Below are 6,392 nucleotides of genomic sequence, written 5' to 3'. Positions count from 1 at the left end.
ATTGGATATAATTTTCTTTAATGGATGCATCAAAGCGTTGAAAATAAAAGCTGAAGTTGCCCTGGAAATTTTCGCTACTCTTGAATCCAAAGCAGTGCAGTAACAATGAGCCAATAAATTTGGACTATTTATAAGTCGTCTTTTAAAAATTTATTCCTAAGCAATCGTTAATTAGACCTAGACTTATCCTAAACAATGTTTAGCAAACAAAAAATAGTAAAACAAAAAGACTTGAAAACGAAAATTCAAGTTCTCCAGATACATCGACTTTTTTGAAATTGAAATATGATCCATTTGCACCAAGATTGAAAGATCAAACATGACGACTTTTGAAAACGAAAATTCAAGTTCTCTATATACATTGAATTTTGTGGAATTGAAACATGATACATGTCTTGAAGTTACATGGAAGATACCTTGCACCAATATTGAAAGCTCAACCCCAAATTAAAAAAACAAAAACTAAATATATATATATATATATATATATATATAGAGAGAGAGAGAGAGAGAGAGAGGGGGGGAGAGAGGATAGAAATATTGACTTGTAGGGTTCCAAATCACGTTGTTTTTTATAGAAATTATTTTAAATTTATTTCTTCTCTAATCTTGAAGGGAACCAGAGTATAATTGGTATGAGTTCTAGATAGTACTCCATGGTCCAAAGAGAATTATTAATTTAAAAAGTTTGAGAAAAATAAATATGAACTGTCGTTTATGAATGATCATTTTAACAATAAATGTATTTGAAAAGTATATGGTCGAATGTGGTGAGTTTAATCACATTTTTAGTTTGTAAATTTTAACCGTTTGGAAATCTTGAAATCAAACATTATTCGATTTGTTTGGCACAAAAACTTGAACGTAAGAATGTATATTGTTCCATACACAATATGTAGATAGTCTTTCTTCTCACAAGGTGGACTTGTTCAAGGTTAACAAGTATCTTTGGTCTAGAAGGACAACGACAATAAATTAAAATCTTTAATTTTTAATATTCTGATCGATTATATGAAATGGTTATTATCATTCCTTTGGTATGTTAAATCATTCGCAATCAAGACAAACATTGACCTTGGAATTATTTTTCCTAGATTCATATATGTATGTATACTTTGTTCTTGCGACGATGGTCTTGACGGTTGAAAAGCTCTGGTACCACTTGAAAAGATCTGATACAACTTGTAAGTTTAGATACCACTTGAAAAGTCCTGATTTAGCCAATTTATTTTGACCTAAAGTGCGTAATTATACAATTCAAAACAACAAGTCACTTTTTAATTGTTTCTAGATGGTTATTCAAACACATCAAATTATCCAATGGTTTGAATACCATAATCAATAATGAAAGCTGACGGAGAAAATCCAGCTAAGTAAAAACTCCGAGACCAAGCCAGTAACTTCCACTATAGACAATATGAACTTACAGTATCAATTAGCCGAGAAAACCCACTAGACTCGCTAATCTAATTCTTGCAATCTCCAAGACCCCCTAGAACGTGCTTCACTCTCATTTTCTCGTGATCTTCTGAAATGTTTATTTCCTATGGATTACCAAGAACTTCTTATTCTTGTACTTTTCCTATGCTTCTGGTACAACTTTCCTCAATTTTCAGCAACTCCACTCCCAAAGATGTAGTTGTATGAACTGAAGAATCAAAAGATCACTCTAATGCTTGAATATGTTCTTGAATATTTGAATGATGATATGAAGAAGCAGTGTAATGAACAACCACTCTAAAAAAGTGATAGGGCAATGGTATATATAGTAGAAGACATTTAGGTAGTATTGGCTAGTTAAAACCCTTGAAAAACACGAACTAGAGTTTTGGGCCTAACACTGTCGCTCAAGCAAGAGATCGGTGACAAGAGGGCAATAGTGTCTCTATTTTTTTTTGCTCAAGCATCAAATGGGCGATAGACTAGCGTAAATTCGAAAACTCTTTCCTTCTTGTTCCAAACTTAAACCCTAAGTTACCTATTATTTCATCTATACAATATTTCAATTGATTCATTGACTTTTACAACTTTTCATATTAGTAATTTTGTCCAAAGAATTGTCAATACAATACAAATCCTAGCAATCTCTCCTTTTAGCATTCTGTGACAAAATTCTACAATAAATACAATGAAGTAATCTACTTAAACCCAAATTGAATGTCCTCTCTTGCATTCCTTGTTAAGCATGTTTCCTGAAATCAACACCTCAAATACCAAGTGTAATACGTGATACAGAAAATATAGCAATTAAAACACATAATCATAAATATGCTAGCTAGATTGAAAAGTAATACTATTGTTAACCAAAACACAACTAAAACGTTAATATCACCAAACATCAAAACACAAAGAAGTGGGTATACAATTATCTCTCCCTTTCACACTCATCTCTCCCAGAAATGCAGATGATATAGAATGCAGAGGATATAGAATGTTTTCTCTTTATCTCCCCCGTACTTCAAAAACTATATAATCAAAACTCTAAGTCTCTTGCCCTTTTTGTCACAAATGACTAAGGGAACTTTGTCAAATACAATTGAACACCAATATATAATCGAAGATGTAGTTGATAGCATGTAAAATCATAATCAATGATCAGTAAACATTCCCACATACTCAGTTCAAGCTAAAATGGAGTAAATTGTATAAGTGACCTATGTATGTAAAGTTTCACTAATCCTTTCTAAGCAGGACTCCAAACATTAATTTTGCGAGAAAGGACATGCTAAACATCATTGTCAATAATTTATCCTTCTACTTGTGAAAGTCAAACAAGTAATAGCACATTAGGACCTATAAAAGAAGCTCATTTTGCATGTGTATATTATTCTTTTCTCCCCCTAACTTTGAACATATATATTTCTATACATTTTCTAAAATTTTAAGCTCATCATTTTTCTCATCAATTTTTTAAATCTTGAATACAGGCTCTTATCCATTAAGTGACTAAGATGACCCTTGTACGAGCTTTAGGCCGATTAAACCAAGTCAGTTGGCCATAGGCACCAAGTTATGAGAAACCCCTCAAACTTAATTGCTCATGTCAAATAGGTTCCAAAGAAGATCATAAGATATTGAGCTTTTTCTTTCAAGAAAATATACTTGAGCTTAGGTTTACTAAAATAATGTCAATTCACGCTCAAAGTCACCTTACCAACATGTGATTGCCATCCAAAATCTCACACACGCTATCAAGTCCCACTCACAATATCATAGTGTGTGCAGTGCGAATGGTACACGAAGAAACCTATACTAAGTACTCTATAAAAATAAACAAAAAAATATAAAATATGCTGCAGTACATCAATTAAACTCATAGTTGGTCACAACACACAAGTTTAAGTATATCATATATCATATTGTTGTTTAAAAAAACCTCCCCCTTTGTTTTTAAATATGAATGCACCAATCACACAAAATAAAAATTTCAGCATACAAAACAAAAAAATATGCATGCAACACAAACACAATGAGATGCATGTAATAATGAATGAATCACACCGAATGAGCACAATTATGTACCAGAAATACATAATTAGTCAGGTATACAAATGCTTTTACATTCAAGAGCATCGTGATCTATTTTATCTTCACGCAACTTGCCTAACGGAAGAATTTATCGTAGTTAGCTATGTCATTATATCGGTTAATTGACTTACCTGATTAGTAAGAAAGTTAATCCCGTTATCAAAATTCTAATTTTTATTTCTATTAAAGTTTTGATGTCTATTTCTTTTCAGGAATTTTTGACCCATAGGCCTTATATATCCTACCTCACCACAATTGAAACAAATAGGGGTATATCTAGGACCAATGTTATGTAGTCTCTGATTTCTATTCCTAAATTGGTAGGTCCTATACTATTTAGTATGCCTCTATCCTATGATTATCTTATTATTGGATGTTGAGTTAGAAACATACTTCAGCTGGTCAATGACCGAAAAAAATGGTCTTGGAAATACTAGCAGCATTGTGATCATTCTCTTTATATCCTAGACCTCCCTTATTGTCAGCAAGCTTGCCCATTTCTAAAATGCTATTAAGCATTATTGAGCCACTGGAAAACGTAATGAATTGGGTGTTGGAATCCTCGAGATTGGTCATAAATTTCTTAACCTTATTTTCTAAAGATTCATTGCCAGTACTCAACTTGTTAAGTCTCCCAAAGGACTTCTCAAGATCTCTCTAGGATTCTCAACGCGAGTATCTAGGGATTTTAACAGTGTTCAACTTACTCAAGTGCAAGATAGATTCTTGAATGTTAGCTATTAGTTTTTCTTTCTCTAACTTAATATCTTTGACCTTCGTACACAAGGATTTATTGATAATCTATATCCTAAGGCGCTCCTCATATAATTTATCATAAGCCTCATACATATCTTCCTCATTTTCAAAATCCTCACTGTATCTACATCCTTAATATTCTTACTCTCCGTATCAAATTCACTCGTACTCCTAGCAGTGAAGGCTATATATTTCCCATTCTCATCCTAAGTGGATTTCCCATTTTGATTATCTGAGTTAGACTCGTCATCAGTGAGAGTAACATCATAGCTTTATCCTTATTTTTCCTACTATTAGGGCACTTACTTTGATAATGGCCAAAATATTAACATATATGACATATTACAGATTGAGATCTCTTGGAGTACCTACATGTCTCTTTTGAGGCTTCTTCTTATTTCTAAATATTTATTGTAATTTGTTAGCAAAATAAGCTATCTCCTCATCATTGGACGATTCCGAATCAGAAGACTCATTGCAGTTATCCCTAATGGTGTTCAAGGCAAAGACTTATCTTTTGTAAGTTTAGCTAATGTTAGTTCGTAAGTCTGGAAGATCCAACCAACTCTTCAATCTAAATAGTATCTAAGTCCTCAGTTTTCTCTATAGTCGTGATTTTAGGCCTAAATCTTTTAGGTAAGGATCCAATGATTTTTCTAACAATCTTAGGCTTATGGATTCTCTCACCTAAGTTGAAGCTTGAATTAACGATGTCATTCAAGCTCGCATGGAATTTATCAAATGTCTCATCCTCTTTCATCCTAATTTTTTCAAATGTAATAGCCAACATCTGTAACTTGAAGTTCTTAATAGCATGAGCTCCCTCATGTGTGCTGTGTAAAATATCCCAAACCTCTTTTGCAACCTCACATATAGATGCTTGCCTAAATTTTTCAGGAGACACTACCATAAGTAAGGCATGTAGGGCTTTATATTTCAATTGCATTCATAAAAAATTGTATTTGACTAATTTGCTATAGGCGTGGGATGACAACATTATTAACGGTGCTAGTAGGAATAGTCCAATCATTTACTACACTCAACTAGATATGCTCATCCATCGACTTAAGTAAAGCTCTCATTCTAACCTTTCAATAGGCATGATTGTTGCCATGAAAATAAGGGTGAATGGATAATTACTGACTCATCTAAACTAATAAGGTCAAGGATCAATTTTAGCCTCTGATACCGCTTGAAAAGCTTTGATACCATTTGAAAAGATCTGATAACACTTGAAAAGGTTTGATTTAGCCAATTTATGTCAAACCAACATTAGGAATTATACAATTAAAAGCAACAAGTTACTTTTTTATTGTTTCTAGATGGTTAATTAAACATACCAAATTATCCTATGGTTTGAATGCCACAATCAATAATTAAAGCAATCAACAACACCAACATTTTTTACAGAGAAAACCCAACTAGATAAAAACTCGGGATTTAGTTAGTAACCTCCACTATAGACAATACGAACTTAAAGTATGATCCAGCCTAGAAAATTCATTAGACTCGCTGATCTAATTCTTACAATTTACAAGACCCGCTAAAACGTGCTTCACTCACAACTGTTCCCAATCTTCTGAATTTGTCTATCTCTTATAGATCAACAAGAGCTCATTTTCCTTGTGCTCTTTGTGTGCTTCTAGTCCAACTACCCTCAATTTTTAGCACCTTTGCTAAAAGCTATTGAGAAAGTATTTTCCTATATGTGTATAGGAAGTGGGTATTTTGATTATGTGTTGTTGACGTTTTTCCCAAAAATGTGGTTGTATGGACTTAAGAATTAAAGAATACATCTAATGCTTGAATATGCTCTTGAATCTTTGAATGATGATATGAAGAAACAATGTAATGAACAACTACCCTTAAAAAGTGATAGGGTAATAGTACATATAGTAGAAGTCAACTAGCTAGCATAGACCGATTAAAACACTTTAAAAATGCGAATTAGAGTTTTGTGCGTAACATCGTCGCTTGAGCACTAGGATAGCAACGATTGAGTGATCGGTGTGTCACTCGAGTGAGAGATCAATGATGGGTAGGAGATAGTGTTTCTATTTTTCCTGCTCGAGCATCAGATGGGAGATAGGCTAGCATAAATTCGACTA

This window comes from Olea europaea, chromosome 14 (assembly GCF_002742605.1).
Source record: "Olea europaea var. sylvestris chromosome 14, O_europaea_v1, whole genome shotgun sequence".
NCBI classification, from domain to species: Eukaryota; Viridiplantae; Streptophyta; class Magnoliopsida; order Lamiales; family Oleaceae; genus Olea; species Olea europaea.
Note: the sequence above shows the minus strand (reverse complement) of the source record.